At 32.0% G+C, this 16,317-nt stretch overlaps 1 pseudogene; it reads left to right on the plus strand.

The window, feature by feature from the left end:
- The first annotated feature begins 9,246 nt into the window (after positions 1-9,246).
- On the plus strand, positions 9,247-12,123 carry LOC120152873 (annotated as a pseudogene).
- The last annotated feature ends 4,194 nt before the right edge of the window (positions 12,124-16,317 follow it).

Genomic DNA, 16,317 nt, shown 5'->3' on the forward strand with positions numbered 1-16,317 from the left:
GAAAAGAAACTTTAGGGTTGATCATTCTAGTGGTCCCGTGTGGCACTATAATCCATGGATCTTCAGGTCAGACAAGATTAGGGTGTTACAGTTTGTTTGTATATTTCCATCAACTTTATTTTGAAATGAATTGATATTTAATTTGATAGGGTTTGAATTTTTGCAATAGCATCTATCATGAAATATTTTGTGAAACTTTGATCTATTTAATTTTAAATCACCTACAATTATAGCAATTATGTATGATTCGATCCATCAACCCCTCCAACATTCAAAAGCCTTGATTTCAACTATCTTATTACTCTTTCTTTTTAACACCCTTAGAGCTCATCATTCCCTTTCCTTTTTAACACCCTCAAGCTGAGAGTTGAAAAACAAAGATCTATGGTATTTAGGGAGAACAAGAGAGCAGAACTGTATGAGAAACTATAACATTTTCATTTCATTACTATCTCCCATGCTATAAAATTCCCTTCACGTTGTCTATTTTATTATTATTATCTAACATATTCAGTCTTTGTTTATTATTTAAATATATATATATATATATATTTCATTTGATGCAAACTGTAATGTGTGTTACTTTATGTTCTTTGGAGGAATTCATTGGAAATTACTTTAAAACATGTGTTTGAATAATTACTTATGAAATATGCACTTAAAATATATATGAATAATATTTATTGTGTTTGTTTATTATATATTGTGAATTTACTTATATTTGAACAAGTGTTTCTTTGATTCTTTGTTTATATTGTCATTTGTATTTTTAGATATGCCTAATGAACCACAAACCTATATTTATTATTGTATCTTTTGTATACTTAGACATGCTGTCATATTTTATAAACTTTTAGTAGTCTTGAAGTTTAGAAAACTTCAAAATTTATATTAATTGTCTCAAATGTCTTGTAGTTTTATTATTATTTTTTTAGAAACTTGTCTAGCTCAGACGTTTGTGTTGGTTGATTAAAGGGACAATCATTTACATGCTTTTATTTAAAAAAAACTAGTATAAGATTTTATGTAGGTTTAGATTCGAGCTCGAGTTCAAGAATAAACCGAGCTCAAGTTTGAGCTTCAATTGAGCTCCTGAAAAAGTTTCAAGTTTGAGTTTATTCGAGCTCGAGTCGAGCTTAAATTTTAAATTTTGAGTTTGAGTTGAGCTTGGTAATTTTAAGCTCGTGAGCTTTCGAGTCAAGTCGAGCTTAGCAAAATGAGAATGCAAATGCTAATGAAAATGCACAAGGTGTTAATTCCAAACGTGACCACCATATAACAACCTTCATTTAGACAACAAGATTTCATTACACCATGTAGTCAAAATACAATTGTGATTCTTTATTTCTTCATTTCCTTGAGCCATACTCTTCATGGAATCTAACATTGCATCCAAAGTTGTCGGCGTATTTTATCACCTTTGATGACACTGGATGATTTTAAATTGAATCTTGAAATCTTCATTTTTACTTCCAATGCGAGGCGGTCTTCATGTCTTTGTGAAGGGTCTTCTCGTCCTTCGTATGACTATATCTATATCATAAGGGAACATCTTGGCCTTTGCTTCATTAAAGGAAGTATTTAATCACCTTCAAATTTCTTCATTCATCGGATGTTCTTCTTCATGGATGTTATATGGACCTTGTATTATTCGAGTCATAACTCTATTTTGATTTAAACTTAATGGTTGTATTTTGTACGTATTTGGGAGACTCCCATATTTTGTAAACTTTGAATTTGATTTCGTTTATATGATTATGGTTGATTTTGATGTTTATAAATGTTTTGAAAATAAACTTTCGGGTTGATCATTCTGGTGGTCCCGTGTGGCACTATAATCCATGGATCTTCAGGTCAGACTAGATTAGGGTGTTACAGTTTGTTTGTATATTTCCATCAACTTTATTTTGAAATGAATTGATATTTAATTTGATAGGGTTTGAATTTTTATAATAGCATCTATCATGAAATATTTTGTGAAACTTTGATCTATTTAATTTTAAATCACCTACAATTATAGCAATTATGTATGATTCGATCCATCAACCCCTCCAACATTCAAAAGCCTTGATTTCAACTATCTTATTACTCTTTCTTTTTAACACCCTTAGAGCTCATCATTCCCTTTCCTTTTTAACACCCTCAAGCTGAGAGTTGAAAAACAAAGATCTATGGTATTTAGGGAGAACAAGAGAGCAGGACTGTATGAGAAACTATAACATTTTCATTTCATTACTATCTCCCATACTATAAAATTCCCTTCACGTTGTCTATTTTATTATTATTATCTAACATATTCAGTCTTTGTTTATTATTTAAATATATATATATATATATTTCATTTGATGCAAACTGTAATGTGTGTTACTTTATGTTCTTTGGAGGAATTCATTGGAAATTACTTTAAAACATGTGTTTGAATAATTACTTATGAAATATGCACTTAAAATATATATGAATAATATTTATTGTGTTTGTTTATTATATATTGTGAATTTACTTATATTTGAACAAGTGTTTCTTTGATTCTTTGTTTATATTATCATTTGTATTTTTAGATATGCCTAATGAACCACAAACCTATATTTATTATTGTATGTTTTGTATACTTAGACAGGCTGTCATATTTTATAAACTTTTAGTAGTCTTGAAGTTTAGAAAACTTCAAAATTTATATTAATTGTCTCAAATGTCTTGTAGTTTTATTATTATTATTATTAGAAACTTGTCTAGCTCAGACGTTTGTGTTGGTTGATTAAAGGGACAAACATTTACATGTTTTTGTTTAAAAAAACTAGTATAAGATTTTATGTAGGTTTAGATTCGAGCTCGAGTTCAAGCATAAACCGAGCTCAAGTTCGAGCTTCAATTGAGCTCCTGAAAAAGTTTCAAGTTCGAGTTTATTCGAGCTCGAGTCGAGCTTAAATTTTAAATTTTGTGTTCGAGTTGAGCTTGGTAATTTTAAGCTCATGAGCTTTCGAGTCAAGTCGAGCTTAGCAAAACGAGAATGCAAATGCTAATGCAAATGCACAAGGCATTAATTCCAAAAGTGACCACCATATAACAACCTTCATTTAGACAACAAGATTTCATTACACCATGTAGTCAAAATACAATTGTGATTCTTTATTTCTTCATTTCCTTGAGCCATACTCTTCATGGAATCTAACATTGCACCCAAAGTTGTCGGCGTATTTTATCACCTTTGATGACACTGGATATTTTTAAATTGAATCTTGAAATCTTCATTTTTACTTCCAATGCGAGGTGGTCTTCATGTCTTTGTGAAGGATCTTCTCGTCCTTCGTATGACTATATCTATATCATAAGGGAACATCTTGGCCTTTGCTTCATTAAAGGAAGTCTTTAATCACCTTTAGATTTCTTCACTCATCGGATGCCCTTCTTCATGGATGTTTGAACATCTTTGGAATTCCCGATTTTGACTACATGGTTAAGAATTTATTGTCTCATTATGACCAACCTTCTTATTAGTCAATCACTTGTGAATTAACACCAGTGGATGACATGAAAATACAAATGTAATAAATCCAAAATAAAATAGACATAAAATCAAAATGGGTTAGTACACATAATATAAACAACAAAATAATATGTATCGTAATCATTAAATAAAACATAACCCCACATGTTGGCTACCCAATCATGCTTTAGTAGATCCTACCCAACATGATATCTACCCTCATGCTTTATCATTCACAAAAATCCTAACCACATGATTTCTAGTTCGCATACATTTATTTGAGAAATTAAAATTACACTAAAAATGCTTAAATAAGCTTTTCCTTGTGTACTCTCCTCACAGTATCATATGGTCTGGGTAACGTCGTATCTGGGTTCTAAGTTTACTACATGTTAGGTTTGGTTCTAAAGTAAGGGGTCATCGAATTGTCCTTTGTCGGTGCCCCCTTGGGCTACCGAACCCTCAATCTTGGCCCATCACAGGCTTTTGGATCGAGTTCAATTCGAAGAGACACTTCCTTATGTTATTGCGGAGGTGAAAACCTTATGAGGATCATAAGGCGTGAGCCCAAGGAGCGTTTCACTATCCCTCACGGAGGTGAAAACCACGCGAGGGAGTAGTTACTTACTCCTACTTAAATAAGACGAAGCGGCGTTTTAGGTCATGTTATCCAAATGCAGTTGTGTAGTGTGTGAGGAAAAGCGAAAACAAAGCAAACAACACTGAACAGAAAACTCAAGACCCTGAACAATTATTTAATCTAAAAACATTAGCAAACAGATCAGTACAACTATTTAGTGGTTAAGCAAATTAAGAGTCAAAATGAAAACAAAACTTATTTAAAACCAAACAAGGGATCAAAAACCAAATTAGAACGAACTTTTAATTTTATTTGCAAAGACAATTTATTAATCGACTAATGGCCTGAGTCTCTAAAGGTTCCCAACGAAGTCGCCAAGCTGTCGAAACGGTCTTTTCCGGGGGAGAAAAGGGGGTAGTTTCGTTTCAAAAATGATTATTGTATTAATTGGTTTGTGATAAAACGTTGTTCGAGGAGTCACAACCAATCTTTGATTAGGGTGTGATTGGACACCCAAAAATAAATTTGCCATTTTATAAAACATCAATTTAATTAAAATGACCAACTTGGGGTCTGCGTTACCAAAATTTGAGTTCGGGAGTTGGTTACGTGTGGGGAAGGATTAGCATCCCCACAGCGCCCTAAATCGATACCTAGTCGATTAATTAATTGTCTTTGCAATAAAACGTACAAGCTCTCTAATTTAATTTAAGATCCCCGAAAATAACATTTTTCAAAATTTTGGATGAAAGATAATAATATTTAATTATTTCTTATCGAGAATAACCAAACTATCATACCTTGAAGCAATCGATTCTTACTCCAATCGAAATAAATAAATATTAAAATTTCATTCTAAATTTCTAAATAATAACACCCAAAACAATTTTTAGAGAGAAAATAATATTTAATTATTTCTGATCGAACATTATTATTTTAAAAACCCTTTGAAAACACAAGCAAAAGTCAAGAAATTTAAAAGGAGATCAAGCAATCAATTATATTATTTGTTTTACCAATATTTAATGAGAATAAGGATATTCGAATAATTAAATATCTATAGACGAGACCATAGATTCGATCTAACTATCTTTTCTCGATGAATTTAATTAAAAGAATATTGTCTTTTTCCTCGATTCCCAAATTTTAAAAATGAATTCACCTTAATTTGTGTCATTTAGCGGGATAGACTTTCATTTTAAATTATTGAAAGTAACTTTCTTACACGTTAAGACAATCACTTTACGATAATATTAAAATGTTCGAATATTACCCTTAGTCAATTTATTTCGATTAGAGTCAAGGGATGCTTATGAGGCTATCATGTAAAATTAATTAAGATGTCATGCAAAGCATATGTACACATAAATGCATTTAAATGAAAATGAAAATACATCAAAATATTTAATTAACGATAAATAAAATAGGACACGAGCACCAAAACGTACTTAACTAATTAAATCCAATTGGTAAAAAAATGAACCAACAATAAGAAAAATTCCATACTTTTCGGCACAATACACGTATACATAATAAGGAACCATAATGTGAACATGAAAAAATGAAAAATGCATATCTTGACCCATAAATTAAAAAAATGTAAACAAATTATGGACAATAAATTATGGTAAAGAAAATATCATGATAAGAATGCATGTTAAATTAAACAAGTCAAAGCTTAAATTAAGAAACAAGTGGGAAAACAAATAGTATAATGATTCCATATATATTATAATCAATAAAAACTAAACACCATACGTGGCTTAAATTAGGGAAACAAGTAGAGAAATAAATATTATAATGATTCCATATATATTATAATCAATAAAAACTAAACCACTAAAGCTTAAATTAAGGAAACAAGTGGATAATCAAATATTATGATGATTCTATATATATTATAATCAATAAAAACTAAACCACTATAGCTTAAATTAAGGAAACAAGTGGAGAAACAAATATTATAATGATTCTATATGTATTATAATCAATAAAAACTAAACCACTATAGCTTAAATTAAGGAAACAAGTGGAGAAACAAATATTATAATGATTTCATATATATTATAATTAAAAACTAAACCACTATAGCTTAAATTAAGGAAACAAATAGAGAAACAAATATTATAATGATTCCATATATTAAAAAAAAGATAAAGTTAGATAAAATAAAATAAGGTAAGACAATACATGTAATCATGAAAAATAAAGGATCAAAACACAAATAATAAGCAATAACAACACTGGAATCGGAAATAACACTAAAAATAAATATCAAGCATAAAAAGGGTTAATTACAGAATCAATTCCTATAGTGACTAACATGCAAAATACGCTAAAACTAGGGAGGACTAAACTGTTATTTGACCAAAAATTATATAAAACGCATGGAAAAATGGAAAAATAACAAAAAAGATCACCCAATGACATTTTTGTAAAACACGCGTAAACTATGGGGGAGTTATGATGTAATTTTGCCTGATATTTCCTCCTATATATACAACTTATTTCATTTTTTTCTCATTTTTCTCCGAATCTTAATAAAAAAAAGAGAGGGAGAGAGAGGAAACTCTCTCAACTAGGTTCGGTCGGCCCAATGCCGGCCACCGCGAACCACCGCCTGTCGCTGTCCAACCACCTTTTCGGCTGCCGCATGTGGTGGCTAAAATTCACAAATTTACCCAAATCTACCCCTTTACTTAGATCTAGTCCCCTAGGTGCTTATTTTAGGCTAAAACACCCTAAAAACCCACGAAACAAGCCTCACAAATTTTTGTTCCTTCGGCTTCTCACTCGTCTGGCCACCGTGAAGATGAATCGGCCCCAGGTAAACTCTACTCTCTCACTCTCGGGTTTTATGTCGCATGCAAGATGTTTTTTTATATTTTATTTATTATTTTCAAAATCAACCAAATACTAAGAGTAAATAGATAAAAATAATACCTCAAATACTAGATGTTTTATTGTTTTTTTTTTCTCTCTGGAAAAATCCCCAAGGGGTCGAACCTCCTTGTTACATACAACATTTGGGTATTTATAGAACCTGTGGTTTACATTATTTTTTCTAAAAACAAGAAGGTGGCCTCATGTATTTCTACCTTTTTTGCTGATCTTTCCCCTGTTGTTGACGAAAATCCCCTTCCCCTTTTCTGGTTTCGATTTCCTCTTTTTTATTTCTTTTCTCTCCACCGAATCTCTTTGTCCTTTTGTTGATTTTTTCTTTGTTTTTTGGTGAAATGTTGATGGGTTTAGGTAAAATGAAATCCCGTAATTTTCGGGATTAAATTGCTTTCTTTTTTTTTTACTTTGGTACAGATTTGTCCCCAACGGCTGCGGCTTGGTGGCTCAGCTTTGGTCCGGAGAAGCTGAAGAGTCGGGTTGGGTCGACTATTGGGCCAGGGCATGTCAGATTCGGAGCAACTGGGCTAGGTCTGCTGTTGGGTATGCTGAGTTTTAGGGAACTTGTAATCTGGCTCCGGGATTTGCTGGGCTTCTGAGTAATCATGTAATTGGGCTGCTGGGATGAGGTATGTATTTGTAATCTGTAAATATATATATATACACATTAATAATAATAATATATATAATAATAATAATAATATTTAGGATGGAAAAAACCAGTGTCAACAGCCTTAACGTCCAACACTACCCCATCACCAACTATCAACTTACATGGGCTGTTATAGTCATCTTTATGACTAAGAACTGCTCCATCTGGTGTGACATGGTGCGTGGCACCCGAGTCTACCACCCATCGCTCATGGGCTGCTGTTGAGACAAGTTCTTGGGGGCGTGAATCAACATGCAATCCATTGTTCCGAGCATGGCAGCACTCGCATTCAGTAGTCTTGACTTCGTTCATGGAATAATAGGCATTTCCAGATTGATCCTTAGAGTAAGCCTTGCTGCCAGTCGTGACCCCAGAAAAATCTTGGTCAAAACGATGCCAACAGCTGTCTACAAGATGCCCATTTTTACCACAGAGTTGACACTACATGTGTCGACCACGACCTCGACCTCTTCCACCAGCCCGTCCACCAGAACTGACCGATGGCCGAGAGGACTTCTAATCATAATAATAGCCATAGGTGGAGGATTTGTTCGAACTTGTCCCTTGAGAAATATTTGCACTCATTGGGAGTATCTCAGATTGATCACCAAACCTAGCTAGCTGGGTTTCTGCATCCAACAACATGGTGTACACAACATCAAGGGATAAGGATTCTCATATGGTGGTTATAACCACCACAAAAGGTTGATACTCACGAGGAATGCCTTTCAGTATGCTGGCAACGTGTTCAGCTTGAGAGACTACAGTCCCACACGATTGCAGGGCATCACACACCTCTTTTACATGCATGATATACACTCTCGTCGAATCATCTCCTTTCTTGAGAGATTGTAACTTATAGTGTAAGCTGATAACCGCGGTTGTGGACCTATTTCCAAATAACTGGAGGATTGTGTTCCAGACCACTGTAGCCGTTTTTTGCACCTATAAACTGTGGAAGAAGCTGAGGGCTAATCGTGGAGAGTAACCACGATGCAAGGGCACTATCTTATGCTAGAAAATTCTCATTCAACTCATTTGGCACAACCTCACCATCATCGTTGACCACAGTTTCAGGCGAAGACATCACTATTCCCATCAAGAACCGCTCAAGGTGATGGTTGCGTACCGTTAATAGAGCTTGTTGCTTCCAAATAAGGAAATTCGTCTTATCAAAAGCCATGTTGACCTTCTCATTGGAGAACGCCTTAGCACTTCTTGCGGAGAACTCCATGAATGGAGACGACTTACCACTGTTGAACATGACAAGCAGCAAGAACTAGTTTTTAACAGAGAAGAGCCCCTACACAGCGAGAAACATAAATATTTTCCCAGGAAAATTGGTGAATGATACCATATTAGGAAACTAGGTTAAGCTCTAATATTCAACAATCATTAAATACTTTCTCATTGATTCCAGTAACCGAGTACATTGCTTTATAGCAGCTAACAAAATCTTAGCACAAGTCTAGAAGCTTTGTAACTACCTCAACTGACTGCTAACAGCTCTAACAACTCTTAACTAACCTTAGCTACATAGTTCTAATATTGTCTCTACACCTGCAATAGGATGCTTGTCAGTGATACCTACGTTTCTGCCTTTTTTCGCAATCTGTTCATCTTCGAGAGCCAATGGCAAACCTGATATTTCTAGGAACGACGATGTTCGAAGGTGTTCAACCGTTTCCGATAGACGGCCACCGGTGTTACCATAACTACTCAAACTAGGGTTTGCCCCCTCACAAGAATAAAAAATTTAGATCTCCACTAACTCAATTTTTTTAACATCTTATTAACTTAAAATTTAGTTTGTATTTTCAAGATAATTATCTCGATATAAATCTTCAATTTTTATTTCAAAAATAGAAAAAATTATATTCTTACAAAATCATTTCTCATAAGTCTCATATTCAATTTTTTAATAAATAAATAAATGAATAAAATAACTCATCTTTATCGTATTCCTTGAGTAAAGCCACCAACTCAAGTTAAATACCTGAACTTATAAAACCAAACCGATAGAAAGCTTCCTTTTTTTCCCACCCCTTATATTATTGACATAAAATGAAAATATTATATATATATATACGAAATAGTCATAGATTATATTTTGAAAAATACCAACTAAACATTATAGTATTAATGAGCTATAAAAAAAGTTAAAATCAATTATGTAGGTTCAAAAATATTTAATAGTATTAAAAATGATTTAATTTATTGATAATAAAAAATAAAAAATATAATTAATTAAATTAATAATTATAGATTATATTAAAATGGATATAAAGTATTCAAATTATAAATTATCCGAATTTTCGGATTAAAATATGTTTTATTATCTTCAAATCCATTGGATTATGTTAAAACCTAACAATTTCTTTTTGCGAAAAAAATTGCATGGAAAGTCACAAATATAAATTTTAAAACTCTGATTGGTATGGTCAACACTCCTACCTACATATAAATAAAAATAAAAATAATAACAATGAAAGTAAATCCATTATACTGTTTACGTCACTGCTTACACCTTTCATTATTAATCCAATGTAACGTGTAAGCCAATATTATTGTCATTGAACTTTCTATGAATCACCCGCATTTCGTGATCAAATCTGTCTAATTGTTTCATCCCATATATATAATAAAATTAAGCTTATTCAATAGAAAAATACAATAAAAATTGTAATACCAAGAAAGAAGAATCTACGAGATTCACTGTAGACTAATCACCTAAAAGTAGCAAACAGAATAATAATTAATGGAAAAAATAAAAGATACAAACAAATATTACTATCAATAGTGAAAGATAAATAATTAATATAGCATAATAATAAAACACAATTGACTTTATTATAATTTAGACACGATATATTTGGATAATTACAAACACCTATTAAGATAATAAAATTAATCCAAAATCTAAAATAAAATAAATACGTAGAAATACTTTTGAACACAATACAGCACAAGATGTCCTCCAAAATATACATCCAACATTGATCAAAATCCCATATCATAATGGGATCATTATCATATTCTGAGTGACAAATTAACTACAACCATTGCTTTTTTATATTTATTTAATATATATAATATGTTTAATATTTAATATTTTTGGTTAATTCAATTAATTAATCGGTTTTGAACAGAATTAATGTTAATCGAATTTAAAAAAAACTAATCATTCCTCGATCGAACTAAAGCAGTGACCGACCTTTTTAATTGAACTAATTCAATTCAATAGGTATTAACAATGAAATAATGAGAGGTTAAATTATTTATTTTTGAAATTAATAAGATCCTAAAAGATAATTAGATAAAAAAAAGTAAGACGTATATGACGCGTGATTATAAAAAATTAAAGCATAACATATTTTTTTTCCTTTTCAATTTGTGAACGGAAGGTATGGCCTCCTGGATCACTGGAAGAAAAGGTGCAGAACCTTGTAAAGACATGGGAAATGGAGGTTTTCCACAAGGCTTCCCTCCATGATTTTAAATCTTTGGACGTAGACAAATACACACTCAGCTTAAGTGGTAAAGACAAGAAAGAACCTAATTAAAACTTTCCGTAGACATTAACAAATGCTGCTGTGAATTAAAACATAGTTGATTATGCTTTAGGTCGAAAAGGTCTGAATATGATATACATAAAGAAGCTTGGAGTAGGCTATAACCCACAGTTGCAAACATCCCTTCCCGAAGAATACAGAATCTACGATCGTGAGGAAGAAACACCCAAATCATCTCACAGGGCTTTTGTTACAGCCATTCCAAGAGGCTTTGCTTTAGAAGTTGTCAAGGTTTATGCTGGACCTCCTGAGATTGTCTGCAAGTTTAGGCACTGGGGTCACAGTGAAGGTCTTTCAAAGGCCATGCTCCTACGGGACAATTGGTAGAGTTTTACGGAATTGCCATCTTCCAGGTATATTTTTTTAATAGTCTTATCTGATTAAAAGATAGTATCTAATCGAAATTTTTTTAATATATTGACAACATACATAAATGTGGATTCACGTTGCCCACCCTGAAATTTTCTGGAATTCGAATTTTCTTTTTTAAAAATCCAAATTTTCTTCATAATAAATGTGTGCCCACCCTGAAATTCTATGGTGCCCCACCTGAAATTTTATCGTATAAAAAATTTTATATTGTTAATATATGTGTGCCTACACTCAAAAAATTTCTAGATCCGTTACTGAACGTACACGCACTGTGCAAACACCATTGTTCGAACTTAGGACCTCAAGAGAAATTAACATTCTTTTTTACCGGTTGATGTATTCATTTTAATGACATCTTATGATGGTTGTTTCGAGTTTGGATGAATAAAAGTGTAAATTGTATGCTTGAGAAATAGGTGGACGAAGATATGAAAATTGGTGGAGTGGAATTCTTTATGATAGGGGAGAACTGCTTGGAGGTCTCGTGAAAAGTGTCGACCATTGATGATTCCTCCGCTCAGGAGGCAGCTTCAAGTTGTTCCATCTTGAGGAAGACAGGCTAGAATTATTCCCACAACTTTTAAACAAGGGTAAAGTATAGTAATGGTCACTAAACTTTTCTAAAGCTTTCATTTAGGTCTCCCAACTTTTAAAACTTGCAATACAGTCCCCCAACATTTAGTTCGTTTGCAATACAATCCTCCAACATTTAGTCCGCTTGCAATATGATCCCCAACGTAACCGGTCGTTTGACGCCATTACACTTCCGTTAGTACGTTTGCAATATGATCACTAAACTTTTCAAGCGCTTGCATTTAGGTCCCCTAACTTTTAAAACTTGCAACACAATCCTCAATTTCATTCTAAACCCTAAATTCCTTTTCAAACTCGAATTTCCTTTTTCGCTTCTCTCTTCTCATTTCCAGCGTAACTTTTCAGTCAGGGATGCATGGGAAATTCTAATCTAACTTTGCATTATGTGGAGGTGTTGACTTGAATAAGGGTCCATTGAGAGAAGACACGACCAAGGGACTATCGAGACCATCACGATTCAAGGTGTAATGTTAGATATAGGTTATCTCAGGTGAAGCATTGATGTTCGATGAAATGCTCGTGAGAAAAAAATGGAGTTAGAAATGCAGAGTTGACAAATATTACTAAGATGAACTAAGTATCATTGTTGAAAGTCCCCAACAAAGCTGGAATAATTTTGTATAAATGGCATATAATAATTTCTTCGTTTAATCCTTGTAAAGATTTTCCAACAGATGATCAAATATAATGAAATCTCAAACAGCGCATTCACCTCTCAGTCTCTTTCGCTCACATGCACTCTCGTTTGGTTTTTGTTCTTCAATTTTCCGCCATGTAAAATTGTAAACCCAAGTAGTGATATGCCTTTCAGCTTTTTATTTACAAAGAAAAAAGTAGAGGAAGAATTGTTGGAACGCAACACCGATTTCGTTTATTTCTTAGTCTCTCCCCTCACTTGCAAGAAGGTATTTATTTTCTTTTTTTGGGCTATTCGGAAGTAAGCTTTTCCTCTTTCACACTTTCTCATTTTCAGCTCGTATTGTGTGTTTTTGTTGAAATTTTTATGTTTCTGGAACTACATGTCAATGATCTAGATATTCAGTGTTAGTTTTGAACCAAAACCATCTATTTTTCTTTCTTTCTTCTTAATCAAAACTTTTAGTACTCATTATAACATATTTTTAGTCCATCAGAATAGAAGTGAAATAGGGTCATAGGCTAAATTTTTTTTATCTTCTTGTTTGGTTTTTCTTTAAATCAGGAATTGGTTGTGAGTATTGACATAGTGAAATCGCTAGGCTCAATCCGAGAGACTGTTCGTACTAGTTTACTAGGAATTGTATTGATCTGACTTGTGCTTTTCGGCGTCTTATGAGATCGTATTATTTTTAATAAGTTCATGTTGATTATGAGACTGATATATCATGAACAAATTGGATTTTTTACATGTTTTGGAAATTTTGCAGTTGAATTGTATTGAATTATAGCTTTAGAAGACAATTTTGTATGCACGTAACTCGAAATACATCATGACAGGTAGTATATTTGGAGCAACTACTTGACTCTGTCATGATGCCTTTCGAGTTGCGAAAGAGACTGAGAGGTGAATGCGCTATTTGAGATTTCATTATATTTGATCATCTATTGGAAAATCTATAACCACAAGGATTAAATGAAGAAATTATTATATGTCATTTATACAAAATAATTCCAGCTTTGTTGGTGACTTTCAACAATGATACTTAGTTCATCTTAGTAGTATTTGTCAACTCTACATTTCTAACCCATTTTTTTCTCACAAACATTTCATCGAACATGTATGTTCACCTAAGATGACCTGTATCTAACATTACACCTTGAATCATTGATGGTCTCGATAGTCCCTTGGTCGAGTCTTCTCTCAATGGACCCTTATTCAAGTCAACACCTCTATATAATTCAAAGTTAGATTAGAATTTCCCATGCATCACAGACTGAAAAGTTACGCTATAAATGAGAAGAGAGAAGCGAAAAACAAAATTTGAGATCGAAAAGGAATTTGGGGTTTATAATGAAATTGAGGACTGTGTTGCAAGTTTTAAAAGTTGAGGGACCTAAATGCAAGCACTTGAAAAGTTTAGTGACCATATTGCAAACGTACTAACGACACTGTAATGGCGTCAAACAACCAGTTACGTCGGGGACCATGTTGCAAACGGACTAAATATTGGAGGACTGTATTACAAATAGACTAAATGTTAGGGGACTATATTGTAAGTTTTAAAAGTTAAGGGGCCTAAATGAAAGCATTAGAAAAGTTCAGTGACCATTACTATACTTTACCCTTTAAATAAAATAGATAACCCATTAGGGTTGCCTTTTTGTCCCTTCTTTGTTTCGTCCAAATTTATACGTTTGAAGTAAATATATATATATATATATATATATTACTTTGAACATCTAATAGAACTTTTTTTCATATATATAGAAGATAGTTCTAATATAAAAAGTGCAAATTCCATAGTTAGTCACTTTTGTTTTAGTTTTATAAACGTATGGTCATTGGATTCAAAAAATATAATTCGTGGTCACTTATGTTTTGTTTTAATTTTTTTTGTTTTAATTAAGATGTGGTCACTAAAACGGTTAACTTCTGTTAGTTTGATGACATGATATGTTAGTAAAGGTTTATTTTTAGGGTAAACTACAAAGGTGACCACTCAACTATGGTTAAAAATCATTTTGACCACCGATGTTTCAATTTGATCAATCAGACCACCCAACTATTTAAATACTTCAATCAAGCCACTTGTCGTTAACATTTAATGGGTGATGTGGTAGTTAAAATATTTTGGCATAACTACAAAATTGGTCTTTGATTTTTATATATTCTTTCAGTTTGATCCTTATTTTAATAAATTAAAATAAATTTAACCCTTGAATTAAGAGATGTCATGTATCATTGGTGACACATGTCATCATTCAATGGTGGACTAAATTTACATTAATGTATTTTTCATTTAATAGATTTATTTTTCTTCAATCAGGTTCACATTTCATCCTTTTGAAAGAAAATAGATTACCAACAACAATTGCTTTGTCCCTAAATGGGATGTAGAGAAGAGAGAGGTGTGCGGTGCAAGAAGATGAGGTTGGGGAATAAAACATATAAAATAATGGGTAAATTAGAATTTTTTCCGTAAATATCTAATTAGTATTTTATCTATAGTTCAAGGATTAAAGTAAAAAATTAAACCCTTTTAATAACATGCTACGCCATCAAACTAACGAAAGTCAACATTTCAATGACCACATTTTAATTAGAATTAAAGTGATTACAAATTGTTTTTTGAATCCAATGACCTTATGTTTATAAAACTGAAACACAAGTGACCAACTCTGTAATTTACCCTAAAAAATCATATAAGCAAAATCTTAATTATGTTATATAAAATATTTATACTGGAAAAAAATCAATATAAATGTTTGCTTTTTATGAGAAGAATTTAAATTATATTCAATATTAAAAATAAAACTATTTATAATTTATAAAACTTCAAAATCATTTTAATCCATCTGATTCCGTCCCATTTAATGTCAAAATCACCTGGAAAGATATAACATTTTGAAAGAATTTGAGCCTGAAAAAAATGAATCTGAAAAAAAATATCTGAGAGTAATAAAATTCAAATTTATTTAAATTAAAAAAATCAAAATAGGAAAAAAATATATTACAAAGTAACTCGGTATATATCAGTCCAAATCTATCCACTGCCTGAATTTTGATTTGGAGGCAACTAAACAGTTAGCAACTTGAGATTCAAGGGGTATAATGGGTCTTGAAATCAGGATGAGTGTACAGTTAATGTCTTTTGTTTTTTAATTACTTTTAATTACAGTCAATGTCACACACCAAACAAATGTGCACCTATATAAATTTATGGGTAAACTACATCGGTGATCATAACTATTGTCAGATTTCATTTTAACTTTCAACGTTTTGATTTAATCAAACACACTATCAAACTATTTAAATACTTCAATCAAGCAACCCGTCGTTAACATTTAACGGAGTAGGTGACAACTAAAATATTTTGGTATAATTATACATTTGGTCCATGTTACTTATATATTCTTTTAATTTGATCATAATTTTAATAAATTAAAATAAATTTAATCCATGAATCAAGAGGTGTCACGTGTCATTCGTGACAAGTGCCCAACCATTGAGTCAAGGTAACCATTT

Source organism: Hibiscus syriacus, unplaced genomic scaffold (assembly GCF_006381635.1).
Source record: "Hibiscus syriacus cultivar Baekdansim isolate YM2019G1 unplaced genomic scaffold, ASM638163v2 tig00111095_pilon, whole genome shotgun sequence".
Taxonomy (NCBI): Eukaryota; Viridiplantae; Streptophyta; class Magnoliopsida; order Malvales; family Malvaceae; genus Hibiscus; species Hibiscus syriacus.